Source organism: Lonchura striata, chromosome 5 (genome assembly GCF_050655825.1).
Source record: "Lonchura striata isolate lonStrDom1 chromosome 5, ASM5065582v1, whole genome shotgun sequence".
In the NCBI taxonomy this organism is placed as follows: Eukaryota; Metazoa; Chordata; class Aves; order Passeriformes; family Estrildidae; genus Lonchura; species Lonchura striata.
This window is the reverse complement of record NC_140707.1, coordinates 12464567-12480442: the sequence shown is the minus strand read 5'-3', so window position 1 is coordinate 12480442 and position 15876 is coordinate 12464567.

Here is a 15876-nt window from a genome sequence, read left to right as displayed (position 1 = left end):
GATTTTGTGCAATCAGAGCCCAGCCCAGGGCCAGGGGCCCCTGGGCACATCCTTTGGTCATTTTCCCTGGGTAAGAAAACTCACAGGTCCATTTTCCTGATGTCAGTTTGTATCATTCCCTTGGGTCTATCAGGGCAGCAGAAATTTGAAGTGGGGACAACTGTGGTCTGGGGTCCATCCTTTGATATAAGGACTTCTGGCACTCAGGACCCAGCCCAGGGCCAGGGGCCCCTGGGAACATCCTTTGGCCATTTTCCCTGGGAAAGAAAACTCACAGGTCCAGGTTCCTGATGTCAGTTTGTAGGGCTCCCTTGGGTCTATCAGGGCAGCACAAGTTTGAGGTGGGGACAACTTCAGTGTGCAATCCATCCTTCGATATAAGGACTTCTTGCATTCAGGACCCAGCCCAGGGCCAGGGGCCCCTGGGCACATCCTTTGGCCATTTTCCCTGGGAAAGAAAACTCACCAGTCCAGGTTCCTGATGTCAGTTTGTAGGGCTCCCTTGGGTCTATCAGGGCAGCACAAGTTTGATGTGGGGACAACTTCGGTCTGCGATCCATCCTTCGTTATATGGATTTTTTGCAGTCAGGCCCCAGCCCAGGGCCAGGGGCCCCTGGGCACATCCTTTGGCCATTTTCCCTGGGAAAGAAAACTCACCAGTCCAGGTTCCTGATGTCAGTTTGTAGGGCTCCCTTGGGTCTATCAGGGCAGCACAAGTTTGAGGTGGGGACAACTTCGGTCTGCGATCCATCCTTCGATATAAGGATTTTGTGCAATCAGAGCCCAGCCCAGGGCCAGGGGCCCCTGGGCACATCCTTTGGTCATTTTCCCTGGGTAAGAAAACTCACAGGTCCATTTTCCTGATGTCAGTTTGTATCATTCCCTTGGGTCTATCAGGGCAGCAGAAATTTGAAGAGGGGACAACTGTGGTCTGGGGTCCATCCTTCGATATAATGACTTCTTGCACTCAGGACCCAGCCCAGGGCCAGGGGCCCCTGGGAACATCCTTTGGCCATTTTCCCTGGGAAAGAAAACTCACCAGTCCAGGTTCCTGATGTCAGTTTGTAGGGCTCCCTTGGGTCTATCAGGGCAGCCCAATTTTGAGGTGGGGACAACTTCAGTCTGCAATCCATCCTTCGATATAAGGACTTCTTGCATTCAGGACCCATCCCAGGGCCAGGGGCCCCTGGGCACATCCTTTGGCCATTTTCCCTGGGAAAGAAAACTCACCAGTCCAGGTTCCTGATGTCAGTTTGTAGGGCTCCCTTGGGTCTATCAGGGCAGCACAAGTTTGAGGTGGGGACAACTTCGGTCTGCGATCCATCCTTCGATATAAGGACTTCTTGCAGTCATGTCCGAGACCAGGGCCAGGGGCCCCTGGGCACATCCTTTGGCCATTTTCCCTGGGAAAGAAAACTCACCAGTCCAGCTTCCTGATGTCAGTTTGTTGGGCTCCCTTGGGTCTATCAGGGCAACACAATTTTGAGGTGGGGACAATTTCGGTCTGCGATCCATCCTTCGATATAAGGACTTCTTGCAGTCAGGACCCGGCCCAGGGCCAGGGGCAACTGGGCACATCCTTTGACCATTTTCCCGGGAAACAAAACTCACCAGTCCAGGTTTCTGATGTCAGTTTGTAGGGCTCCCTTGGGTCTATCAGGGCAGCACAAGTTTGAGGTGGGGACAACTTCGGTCTGCGATCCATCCTTCGATATAAGGATTTTGTGCAATCAGAGCCCAGCCCAGGGCCAGGGGCCCCTGGGCACATCCTTTGGTCATTTTCCCTGGGTAAGAAAACTCACAGGTCCATTTTCCTGATGTCAGTTTGTAGGGCTCCCTTGGGTCTATCAGGGCAGCACAAGTTTGAGGTGGGGACAACTTCGGTCTGCGATCCATCCTTCGATATATGGATTTTTTGCAGTCAGGCCCCAGCCCAGGGCCAGGGGCCCCTGGGAACATCCTTTGGCCATTTTCCCTGGGAAAGAAAACTCACCAGTCCAGGTTCCTGATGTCAGTTTGTAGGGCTCCCTTGGGTCTATCAGGGCAGCCCAATTTTGAGGTGGGGACAACTTCAGTCTGCAATCCATCCTTCGATATAAGGACTTCTTGCATTCAGGACCCATCCCAGGGCCTGGGTCCCCTGGGCACATCCTTTGGCCATTTTCCCTGGGAAAGAAAACTCACCAGTCCAGGTTCCTGATGTCAGTTTGTAGGGCTCCCTTGGGTCTATCAGGGCAGCACAAGTTTGATGTGGGGACAACTTCGGTCTGCGATCCATCCTTCGATATATGGATTTTTTGCAGTCAGGCCCCAGCCCAGGGCCAGGGGCCCCTGGGCACATCCTTTGGCCATTTTCCCTGGGAAAGAAAACTCACCAGTCCAGCTTCCTGATGTCAGTTTGTAGGGCTTCCTTGGGTCTATCAGGGCAGCACAAGTTTGAGGTGGGGACAACTTCGGTCTGCGATGCATCCTTTGATATAAGGATTTTGTGCAGTCAGGGCCCAGCCCAGTGCCAGGGGCGCTGGGCACATCCTTTGGCCATTTTCCCTGGGAAAGAAAACTCACAGGTCCAGGTTCCTGATGTCAGTTTTAGGGCTCCCTTGGGTCTCTCCGAGCAGCCCAATTTTGAGGTGGGGACAACTTCGGTCTGTGAACAATCCTCCGATATATGGATTTTTTGCAGTCATGTCCGAGCCCTGGGCCTGGGTCCCCTGGGCACATCTTTTGGCCATTTTCCCTGGGAAAGAAAACTCACCAGTCCAGGTTCCTGATGTCATTTTGTAGGGCTCCCTTGGGTCTATCAGGGCAGCACAAGTTTGAGGTGGGGACAACTTCAGTCTGCGATCCATCCTTTGTTATAAGGATTTTTTAAAGTCAGGAGCCAGGCCAGAGGAAGGGTCCCCTGGGCACATCCTTTGGTCATTTTCCCTGGGAAAGAAAACTCACCAGTCCAGGTTCCTGATGTCAGTTTGTAGCACTCCCTCGGGTCTATCAGGGCAGCAGAAATTTGAGGATGGGACAACTGTGGTCTGGGGTCCATCCTTCGATATAAGGACTTCTTGTACTCAGAACCCAGCCCAGGGCCAGGGGCCCCTGGGCACACCCTTTGGTCATTTTCCCTGGGAAAGAAAACTCACAGGTCCAGGTTGCTGATGTCAGTTTGTAGGGCTCCCTTGGGTCTATCAGGGCAGCACATGTTTGAGGTGGGGACAACTTCGGTCTGCGATCCATCCTTTGATATAAGGACATCTTGCACTCAGGACCCAGCCCAGTGCCAGGGGCGCTGGGCACATCCTTTGGCCATTTTCCCTGGGAAAGAAAACTCACCAGTCCAGGTTCCTGATGTCAGTATTTACGGCTTACTTGGGTTTATCAGGGCAGCACAAGTTTGAGGTGGGGACAACTTCAGCCTGCGATCTATCCTTCGATATAAGGACTTCTTGCACTCAGGACCCAGCCCTGGGCCTGGGTCCCCTGGGAACATCCTTTGGTCTTTTTCCCGGAAAGGAAAACTCACCAGTCCAGGTTCCTGATGTCAGTTTGTAGGGCTCCCTTGGGTCTATCAGGGCAGCACAAGTTTGAGGTGGGGACAACTTCGGTCTGCGATCCATCTTTCGATATAAGGACTTCTTGCAGTCAGGGCCCAGCACAGGGCCAGGGGCCCCTGGGCACATCCTTTGTCCCTTTTCCCTGGGAAAGAAAACTCACCAGTCCAGGTTCCTGATGTCAGTTTGTAGGGCTCTCTTGGGTCTTATCAGGGCAGCACAAGTTTGAGGTGGGGACAACGTCAGTCTGAGGTCCATCCTTCCATGTATGGATTTTTTGCAGTCATGTTTCAGCTCAATGCCAGGGGCCCCTGGGCACATCCTTTGGCCATTTTCCCTGGGAAAGAAAACTCAGGTCCAGCTTCCTGATGTCAGTTTGTAGGGCTCCCTTGGGTCTATCAGGGCAGCACAAGTTTGAGGTGGGGACAATTTCGGTCTGCGATCCATCCTTCGATATAAGGACTTCTTGCAGTCAGGACCCGGCCCAGGGCCAGGGGCAACTGGGCACATCCTTTGACCATTTTCCCGGGAAACAAAACTCACCAGTCCAGGTTTCTGATGTCAGTTTGTAGGGCTCCCTTGGGTCTATCAGGGCAGCACAATTTTGAGGTGGGGACAACTTCGGTCTGCGATCCATCCTTCGATATAAGGATTTTGTGCAATCAGAGCCCAGCCCAGGGCCAGGGGCCCCTGGGCACATCCTTTGGTCATTTTCCCTGGGTAAGAAAACTCACAGGTCCATTTTCCTGATGTCAGTTTGTAGGGCTCCCTTGGGTCTATCAGGGCAGCACAAGTTTGAGGTGGGGACAACTTCGGTCTGCGATCCATCCTTCGATATATGGATTTTTTGCAGTCAGGCCCCAGCCCAGGGCCAGGGGCCCCTGGGAACATCCTTTGGCCATTTTCCCTGGGAAAGAAAACTCACCAGTCCAGGTTCCTGATGTCAGTTTGTAGGGCTCCCTTGGGTCTATCAGAGCAGCCCAATTTTGAGGTGGGGACAACTTCAGTCTGCAATCCATCCTTCGATATAAGGACTTCTTGCATTCAGGACCCATCCCAGGGCCTGGGTCCCCTGGGCACATCCTTTGGCCATTTTCCCTGGGAAAGAAAACTCACCAGTCCAGGTTCCTGATGTCAGTTTGTAGGGCTCCCTTGGGTCTATCAGGGCAGCACAAGTTTGATGTGGGGACAACTTCGGTCTGCGATCCATCCTTCGATATATGGATTTTTTGCAGTCAGGCCCCAGCCCAGGGCCAGGGGCCCCTGGGCACATCCTTTGGCCATTTTCCCTGGGAAAGAAAACTCACCAGTCCAGCTTCCTGATGTCAGTTTGTAGGGCTTCCTTGGGTCTATCAGGGCAGCACAAGTTTGAGGTGGGGACAACTTCGGTCTGCGATGCATCCTTTGATATAAGGATTTTGTGCAGTCAGGGCCCAGCCCAGTGCCAGGGGCGCTGGGCACATCCTTTGGCCATTTTCCCTGGGAAAGAAAACTCACAGGTCCAGGTTCCTGATGTCAGTTTTAGGGCTCCCTTGGGTCTCTCCGAGCAGCCCAATTTTGAGGTGGGGACAACTTCGGTCTGTGAACAATCCTCCGATATATGGATTTTTTGCAGTCATGTCCGAGCCCTGGGCCTGGGTCCCCTGGGCACATCCTTTGGCCATTTTCCCTGGGAAAGAAAACTCACCAGTCCAGGTTCCTGATGTCATTTTGTAGGGCTCCCTTGGGTCTATCAGGGCAGCACAAGTTTGAGGTGGGGACAACTTCAGTCTGCGATCCATCCTTTGTTATAAGGATTTTTTAAAGTCAGGAGCCAGGCCAGAGGCAGGGTCCCCTGGGCACATCCTTTGGTCATTTTCCCTGGGAAAGAAAACTCACCAGTCCAGGTTCCTGATGTCAGTTTGTAGCACTCCCTCGGGTCTATCAGGGCAGCAGAAATTTGAGGATGGGACAACTGTGGTCTGGGGTCCATCCTTCGATATAAGGACTTCTTGCACTCAGAACCCAGCCCAGGGCCAGGGGCCCCTGGGCACACCCTTTGGTCATTTTCCCTGGGAAAGAAAACTCACAGGTCCAGGTTGCTGATGTCAGTTTGTAGGGCTCCCTTGGGTCTATCAGGGCAGCACATGTTTGAGGTGGGGACAACTTCGGTCTGCGATCCATCCTTTGATATAAGGACATCTTGCACTCAGGACCCAGCCCAGTGCCAGGGGCGCTGGGCACATCCTTTGGCCATTTTCCCTGGGAAAGAAAACTCACCAGTCCAGGTTCCTGATGTCAGTATTTACGGCTTACTTGGGTTTATCAGGGCAGCACAAGTTTGAGGTGGGGACAACTTCAGCCTGCGATCTATCCTTCGATATAAGGACTTCTTGCACTCAGGACCCAGCCCTGGGCCTGGGTCCCCTGGGAACATCCTTTGGTCTTTTTCCCGGAAAGGAAAACTCACCAGTCCAGGTTCCTGATGTCAGTTTGTAGGGCTCCCTTGGGTCTATCAGGGCAGCACAAGTTTGAGGTGGGGACAACTTCGGTCTGCGATCCATCCTTCGATATAAGGACTTCTTGCAGTCAGGGCCCAGCACAGGGCCAGGGGCCCCTGGGCACATCCTTTGTCCCTTTTCCCTGGGAAAGAAAACTCACCAGTCCAGGTTCCTGATGTCAGTTTGTAGGGCTCTCTTGGGTCTTATCAGGGCAGCACAAGTTTGAGGTGGGGACAACGTCAGTCTGAGGTCCATCCTTCCATGTATGGATTTTTTGCAGTCATGTTTCAGCTCAATGCCAGGGGCCCCTGGGCACATCCTTTGGCCATTTTCCCTGGGAAAGAAAACTCAGGTCCAGCTTCCTGATGTCAGTTTGTAGGGCTCCCTTGGGTCTATCAGGGCAGCACAAGTTTGAGGTGGGGACAACTTCGGTCTGCGGTCCATCCTTCGTTATAAGGATTTTTTCAAATCAGGAGCCAGGCCAGAGGAAGGGTCCCCTGGGCACAACCTTTGGCCCTTTTCCCTGGGAAAGAAAACTCACCAGTCCAGGTTCCTGATGTCAGATTGTAGAGCTCCTTTAGGACTATCAGGGCAGCGCTAGTTTGATTTGGGGACAACTTCGGTATGGGAACCATCCTTCGAAATAAGGTCTTCTTGCAGTCAGGGCCCTATCCAGCGCCAGGGGCCCCTGGGCACATCCTTTGGCCATTTTCCCTGGGAAAGAAAACTCACCAGTCCAGCTTCCTGATGTCAGTTTGTTGGGCTCCCTTGGGTCTATCAGGGCAACACAATTTTGAGGTGGGGACAATTTCGGTCTGCGATCCATCCTTCGATATAAGGACTTCTTGCAGTCAGGACCCGGCCCAGGGCCAGGGGCAACTGGGCACATCCTTTGACCATTTTCCCGGGAAACAAAACTCACCAGTCCAGGTTTCTGATGTCAGTTTGTAGGGCTCCCTTGGGTCTATCAGGGCAGCACAAGTTTGAGGTGGGGACAACTGTGGTCTGGGGTCCATCCTTCGATATAAGGACTTCTGGCACTCAGGACCCAGCCCTGGGCCTGGGTCCCCTGGGAACATCCTTTGGTCTTTTTCCCGGAAAGGAAAACTCACCAGTCCAGGTTCCTGATGTCAGTTTGTAGGGCTCCCTTGGGTCTATCAGGGCAGCACAAGTTTGAGGTGGGGACAACTTCGGTCTGCGATCCATCCTTCGATATAAGGACTTCTTGCAGTCAGGGCCCAGCACAGGGCCAGGGGCCCCTGGGCACATCCTTTGTCCCTTTTCCCTGGGAAAGAAAACTCACCAGTCCACGTTCCTGATGTCAGTTTGTAGGGCTCTCTTGGGTCTTATCAGGGCAGCACAAGTTTGAGGTGGGGACAACGTCAGTCTGAGGTCCATCCTTCCATGTATGGATTTTTTGCAGTCATGTTTCAGCTCAATGCCAGGGGCCTCTGGGCGCTTACTCTGCTCACCAGCTGACACCGTTCTGTTGCTGTGCAGAGACGTAATTCTGTGGGGTCACCTGTGTTGCCACAGCTGTTCCGTGTTTTTGTCCCACACACAGCTTTCTGCACATGCTGGAGTTTGTTCAATTTGCATTACCAATTCAGTCTATTGGCCCAGCAGTGTTTGCAACAAGAATAAGTCTTAACTAAATGAAGGATCTCCCATATGGATAACCAGTGGCTCCTAATCCACTCCCTCATTCTGTGGAAATTATGCAAATAAAATCTATCAATGGGACAACAACAGAGCTTAACTCAGAGACGGTTTCAGAATATGAACTGCAAGTTACTGTAAGATTTAAATTCTTCATAAAACATAAAATACTATTGAGACTTTTCAAAGTCAATCATTATTTGTCATGACCTGTGTGCTGCTTTTGCCCTGATTATTAGTGTTGTACTCATTTTTGTTCAAGGGTGAATAGGCTTAGGGCCAGTGTAAATGTAGACTTACTGTGTGAGAACCAGGAATGTAAACCCTGTGAATGAAATTATTTCTTCTGATAGATGTAACTTTGCCACAGAAATCCATAAGGTCAGGTTTTGACCCCTGCAGAGCTGCAGTGCAGCCTTGCACTATCTGCTTCTGCAAAGCCTTGATCACCCTTGTGTTTGTTTCTGGTGACCAAAATCTGCCTCTTCAATATTTCATATCTTTAGAAGGAATAGGATTGGCAACAATTCATTGCCAGAAAAACATCTGGTCCTGAGGCCTTCTAAATATAACCACTTGCTGAATTTACTGATTTTATTTTTTTTTCTTTATATGGAATTACTTTTCAGCTACTGTATTGGACCCAGGCTGTTGTGCTATTTTTTAATCTTCCCATTGAGGAACAGTATTTCAAGCATTTGAACATTTTCTTTTCCCCACTTGTAGGAGAGTCCTAGGCTTTGACCCTGTTGCCACCCGAGATGTTTTGAAACTTGCCCACACCTTTATTTACTTCAGGCTGGATTACTGTGAGCCCTGCCAGACTTCCTGCTCAGTCACTGCTGTTAGAAGGTTTTACTACAGTCAACACAGTGAGAGCAGAAATTTAGAGTATTTTTTAATTTTCAAATAATTTATTATTGATTCTTTGCACTGTGTGATGACATGTCCCTCTTGTAATTCATTTTATACACAAAAACGTATCTTCAGCTTTGATTGTAGTCCAATATTTCAGGGATATGGCTGGGATGAATAAATAATTTTTTGACCAGGTAGCATTTTTATTGAATTGTAGGATAAAATGGACTAAAACCAGATGATATATCAGTATTTAAACTGGGAAAAGGTATGGATCAGGAACTTCAGAATAATTACTTTAAGACTGACAGAGGCAAAATCAGACCAAAATCAAGATGGTTTGTAAAAGGAAAATAAATAATTGATGGTAACATAAACAGTATCAGTTGAGAAATATTTATGGGTGATAGAGCTTGTAATGGACATGTAACATGTAAGTGTGGCTTATGAACACACCTATGTTGATTGAATATATGATTAAATTATCCTAAGAGCATAGGATATTCTGATTAAAAAAAAGAAGAGAGAAATGTAATGTTAAATACCTGGTTAAATGATAGACTGTCAGCTCCATAATCAAGCAGAAGAAACACCCTAAATTTGGAAGTAGGAACTAGATATGTTCAAGCTACAAATAACCTGCAGCAGCAGGAGGTTTTTTTTATTCTGAGGCAAGCCAGTGCTTGGCGCAATTTTCTTTGGCATTCAGAAGATCTTTAATAGTTCAGCCTTTTTAATTAAGGCTAAAATACTTCTAAAAGGGGTACTATAATGCTATATGCAGAAAGTACATAGTTAAAAATTAACAGCTGGTGTTAGGAATTCAAATTAAATTAAGATAAACTTCCTCAGGCATTCATTTATGTATGTATCTTCCTTTGAGTCCTATTTTCCTTCTGATTATCATTAATCTCTGCTATCAGGGGTATATTCAACCTGTATTGAACTGGTAGAAGACATGGCTCTATTCCTGTTATCTGCTATTTCACACACACATAAAACAATTCACACTGAATTTTATCACGACTGGTAAAGTAGTGAATTGTTTAAAAATAATTCATTACTTTGAGTGTTTTAATGTCCAGTTTCAGTAAACAGCATGACTTAAGATGATCCATTTCCTTTGCATGACAATTGCATTACTGTTGGATAAGGTGCTGCATCTGTGGCAGCAGCAGCCCCCAGCCAAGAGGACATCACTGAGCTCAGAAATAATTTTTTAGCCTGTCCTATCTGTGGCATCACCTTCTTGTCATATGAGACCAGTTCCCCAAAGGGAACTGAAGAATATGGTTGTAATTTGTTGTCAGAACATAAGTAATTTTCTCATCACCCAGATGCAGAGCTGATCCTGCAGCAGTGAAGCCTGTGGAAGTGGGATGAGGCTAAATGGGTGTTAATTAGTCTCAGTGAACTTTTCATGTGTGCAAAAACGTGCTCAAGCTGCATCCCTGCAGGTTAGGGGACAGGGAGGATTTTTCAGGGCAAGTTAGGCACCAAGCTTTAATCTGACTTGTCACTACCTCAGTAAATGCCTCTTCTCCTGTGGTGTTTGTGCTTCTTTTGGAACTATCTCTGGCATAATTGAGAGATCCTTGCTTCCTAAGCATTTCTTAACCAAAGGCCAGCTGATACATTGCTCCTTGGTGAGGGGTTTAGTTGTTCTGTCTGACAGGAAATATTTATATCAACAGTTGTTTGTTGTGCATCTTCATTTGCCTTGTCCCAGTGAAGTTTGCTACTGTGATCTCCCAGGAGAGGTGCACAGAATTACCTGTGGAGGGTTTGTGACCAAGCTGAACTCAAGCAGGTTTGCTCTTTGCATCCACATCCAAACTCATCATATCAGGGCATGGAGAAGTGCAGAGGAGAAACTAGACAAGATACCCTGCACAGAAGAGAGTGAAGGACTTTTTAACAACACAAGACAAACAGGGGCCTTGGAAAGTAATAGTGATGCCCAGTGTTACTTTTTGTTCTGCACACAACTTATTTTGCTCCATCTAATCTGAAAAATGCAGTTGTATAACGACTTTTTGTTAAATAAAAGGTACACTGTTGAACTGTTTAATTATACTTTGGTTGACTTGATTGTATTTCCAAATCCTTATTTCCTAAGAATTTAAAAGTAGATGGAATTTCCAAGGTCTCTCTTTAATTATTTCACCTATGTTTAGTCGGGGAGTTTTCTTTTAATCCAGTTTTCTCCCTCTTTCCCTCTTTCCACCTTCTTTGCCTCTTTCCTCCCTGTTTCAGAATGCAGCACAGGCATTCAGACTTAGGCAGCTGTCCAAATCTATTTTAAAACAAAAATTTAAATCAAAACTTCTTGCAGCTATAGGGCAAGGGTCACACGTGCTTGTCCTGGGTCAGCAGCAAAACTTGTGATGATATTGCAGACCCTTCTCTCTGTCCACTCCCAGTAAATAAATGCATAATGTCAAGCTATGAAAACGTTATTTTTCAGAAGTCAAGGTGACCTCATCCCATGTAGGACCAGCTGAACGAACTTGGGCTCAGAAAAAAGAGGGAAGGTAGGTATATATTACCTAAGAAACATATTTTTTATTGATTAAAAGACTTATCAAAGCATATCTAGAGTTAATGAGCAGTTTCATTATTACCATAAAAATATCATTGGGTATCTGAGGCAGAAAACTGCAAGCTGAAATGCCAAGAAGAGCTGGGAGAAGCCACAGCATTCTGAAGACAGTGTGACACACACTTGCTATTTTGTAAGAGTAAGTTCATTGCTCACATCTGCCAGTTTTCCATACTGAACCCGCAGTGAGCCTGCAGTGATGTAGAAAGGTTGGTACTTGAGACAAAGCTTGGTGTAGAGATAGGTGTTAACACATTAGAAACTGTACTTGTAGCTGAAAACTTGCTGGTATTTTGATTTTCCCCCTGGATGGTTCTATGGTAGTTATCCCTGCACGCTTTCCATCTGCTCTGGAGCCCTGCTGGTGCTGCAGTGTCACTGAGAGCAGCTCCTGCAGATGAAAGAGCAGCAGTGATAGTGCTGGAATGTGCCCTCGGGTTTATCACAGTGACATTGCCAGGAAGGCGACACCCCATCCTTATTTTTCCAACCACGTCTGGCACGAAATCGGGCAGTGCAGGATGGGGGCATCCATTGCCGTGCCAGGCATATGCCCATAAATGGCCTGTGAAGACTGCCAATATGAATTTAACTTAGTTAATGTGGAAAAGGTTTAATTTCAAAACCCCTCTCTCATTTGTAGCTGTTTACCACGTTCCTCTACTACTTCCAACCTGTTTTAAGGATCTGCTGGAAAAAAAGACAGTGAGGTTAGAGAAAGGCTGTTTAGTCTCTCTGAAAAAAAAAAAAAAAACAACTGAATAAATTGAAGTAGATATCAAATGAAGGTAATTTTCTAGCTGTGGATCATGTGTGTTCTTTTGATTAATAGACCACAGTCTCATACACTCTAAGATATTATTCTGATTCCAAAGGGTTGGGAATATTCTGGGGTATTTTAGTGCAAACAGATTAGGACAAGACTTACTTTAAGCTAAATGGCCGAAATGCCAGAGATGTGGTGGTTTTACATCTGGACAAAAGGAAATATTTCTGTTTTTCAGCTGTGGAGTGTGGAAGAATTTCTGTGATTGTAGAAATGATGAATCATGCAAATTGCAGTTATATATCAGTTCTTGTTTTAGGATGGCTCTCCATCCTCATGTTTTGATAATGCATTTTGATAATGATCTTGAAAGGAGAATTGGGAATGCTTCTGCTTTGTATTCCTGTTCCTTCTTCAATTTTTTTTGCAGAATAATGTGCTGGAGGAGGTTTGTGGATGATTATTTATATAGTGTTCACTTTTGTGCATAGAAAATGTAGCAACATCTCTCATATTCTAGAGCTGAAAAATTAGCAGTGAGTTAGTAAGCAAGCTGAAAATTAAAATTTTAACCAGTTGTCTGTAACTCAAATGTAGTTACTTATGCAAGCTAAAGTACTCCATAATAATGCCCATCCCAGACCAAAGAAGAGCAGCAGGAGACTTGTCCATGTTACAGTTTTTGGCCATTGCTTTTGAAATATAATATAGTTGTAGAGTAATTATGGAGACAGAAGGCATTGCACAGTGAATGAATGAACAAAATATTATCATTCTTGGAGAACTAAGTGTTCCCAATGACAAGGAGAACAATTTCTAACATGTACCTTTAAAACCAAACAAAAACAAACAAACAAAAAAAAAGGAGCAGTTTAAAGAGTGTTTTGACTCATCAGTCAAGTTTTGAGCATGCTCATAATTTTCCCCCTGGTTTTGAATCCCATGTTTGGGAAGTGACTGGACTGATTGGCTGAGTCCTTTTCTGGTGTCTGAACAGGAAACATACTGCAAAAGGCTTAGGGGGGTTATAAATAGAACATGTTCTGAGGGAAAATTGTTATTCAGAGACCAAAGTCTGTTGCTACATGACTGCACAGACCTTGTCTGCTGTACACCACCAGCATTCTTAATGAAAATTTTCCTTTTTTTTTTTTAAATTTAGATCCCTTTAATTACTTAACACTATTTCTTTGCATCTTTATTTAGATGAATGTGTAAGGAGAGTAATCACTTAACAACTTCAAAATAAAATGCCTTGATAGCAGTCCTTTTGTTTTCAGGGCCTGTGCTTTTGATTTCCAGAACATGTAAAAAGGAGCTATGTTGTTAACACAGGCAAAAAATATTGTTGGATAAGTAATGGAAAATAAAATCAAACTCCCATAATTTACAGCTGGACCTGAAGCTAACCCAAAGCCAGTAGGAGTCTTTCCACTGACTTCATTAAACTTTGCAAATTTGTGCTCAGAAGTGCTGGTAATAGAGCCCAGCCAAACCCTGAGAGATGATCCAAGCCCTTGTTCTCAGCTGACCCCCTTTGGCCAGAGCTGTCAGGGTGAAAGTGGAGCTGCACGCAGTATCAGGGTCAGACAAAATTAAATTCTGGAACAAAAAATGCAGCAGAAACACTAAACCAGAAAAGGCTACATGTAAATAACAGTCAATGGTAGCATTATCATGAGCTCTTCTGCCTCCAGGCAAGCACCTACACATTTATAATAATGACATGCAGACATTATTTCAGTTTAAGATGCTTATTGGTGCTTTGTAGACTAATGTTTTAAGCAAAACTGAATGCAAGACCTGGCAAGTTTCCAAAGTCTGGATATGTTGTGAAATAAAAAATACAAAAATATAATGTTTTTCTCCATGAGCACCCAGCAAAATGTACATGCTTGCTAAAAGCGCTAACACTGTGCACTAAGAAAAATGCCCTACTCTGTCACTACCTGGAGTAAATTATAAGAGAAATGGCATGAAGGAAAGCAGCCTTTTAATTCAATTCATTAAAATGGGAGCCTGCTCGAAATGCAGAATTTTTTTTCAATAAGGAAGTTTCCTCTGTGAAGTTTTGCAATAAGCCATCATCTGAAACAGTCTTGGATAGCATTCATATTGTATTGAAGTTCTGTATGAATTATCCATGTACAAACAAACTTTTGTTTACCATCTGATAACAAATACTAATGTCTGTGAGTGAAAGTAAAAGGCCAGTGATCTCTTGATCACCAGGAAGTAAATAAACCATTGGAATCCAGTGGAGATATTTCAAACTGACTTTTTTTAAATTCTGAAAATGCCTTTTAGTCTTTATCTTATACATTGCTAAACAGTGTGTTGGTGAATGGGTGATGGCAGATGCATATCTTGAAAGAGCAGCATAATGGCTGCTCATTAAGGAATTGCCAGGATGCAATATAGGGAAAAGCAGCACTCATATGCAGAAAGAAGAGCTTGCAAATCAGGAAGGCTGAACGGCAGAATAAGGCTTTTGAGCTGTGCTGAGTTTCACAGGTCCATCCCACGTGTGAAAATCGCAAATATTCCCAGAGGAAGAGCACTTAAAGAAATGTCAGCTCTGTGAGCAGCAAGGAACAATCCTGCAGCAGGCTGATGGAGTTTCTGCTGAACCGGATTTCCCCTGGGAATATGGCCTTGTTAGTCTTCATTTCAGCTGCTGAGGAAACGCACTTGTGCCCAGGCTGTTTTCTCCAAGTGCTGCTGGTGCCATTCCAGGCAGTTCTAAGTGGTTTTGCTCTCAGTGTGTTCAGGCTCTTCCTCCACTAGCTGGGAGCTGTTATTTCAAACTCTGGGTGCTGAGGAGCAGGAAGGGATGCCATCTGCCCTGCTGACAAATTTGCAGATGCACGGGACCTTTTTTTTTTTTTTTTGTAATTAGAGAATACTCATTTTTAAAATGCTGGCACTGACAGAGGAAAGCTACTGGCAGATGGTGCGAGTCTGAAAAGGTCTCCCTGTAAGCTCTGCTTGTTTGTTTGAAGTTGCTAACATGTTTAAACACTAAACGGTGAAGTTCATAAAAATATTTTGCAGGTTGTCAGGAACAATATTGCTTGTGCCACGATCGTGTGTGCTGAGGACAGCCAGGAAAGGGAAAAAGAGGCTGTTCAACAAGGCCTGGTGTCACCCTGGTGACAATTTGTGGGCTGGCACGGCTTTCCAAGCACCACTAATGGCCAAGTGGTGGCAGGAGATGTGGTCCTGCAGAGCCTGGTGCCCCTGGGGCAGGCAGCAGCCGCAGCATCCTTGGCATCCCCAAAACCACAGCCGGGAGGAGAATGGCCATTATTTCACACACGTTGTCAAACCCTTGTTTGGCTGTGCCGGGGGCTGTGGCACAGGCTTTCCCTCTGAAGGGGATTGTACCCTCCTGAGCCCCTCTGAAAGTGGCAGAGGGAGTTCTGGTGTCTGTGCACATCACCAAGGCAGCACCGAGCTGCCCTGGGAGCAGAGATGTTCTGTAAACCTCCCCCACAGGGTCATGGAAAACTGGCAGTGCTGGCAGGGGGCCAGTTTAACTGGGAAACTGGAGTTGACTAAGCTTGAACAACTTAATTATCCCACAAGGTTAAACAGGTAAATTGCTTTAGGCCCCATTTAAGAAATCAGGGATGAAAGGGTGGAAGCAGGAATAAGCTGCTTTTTTTTTTTTTTTTTTTTTTTTTTTATTTATTTTATTTTATTTCCCTGACAGTGCTGCTGTAGCTGGATAGAAAATTAAAAAAGAAAAAAGCCCGGAGCTGCAGTGAGTAGTTAAAAAGCAATTAAACTTTGAAGAGCATGTTCCTGAGTAGCAGGTTTAGAACAGTTGTATTTTTACCCAGCAAGAAGAGCAATCTTTTGAGGATAATTTTCCTAAGTTTAAGGTAGGGATTAGAGACCTATAGCTGTCAGTTTTATTACACCAGGTTTGGGGAAATGTCTCCTCTGCGTCTGTACTGAAGG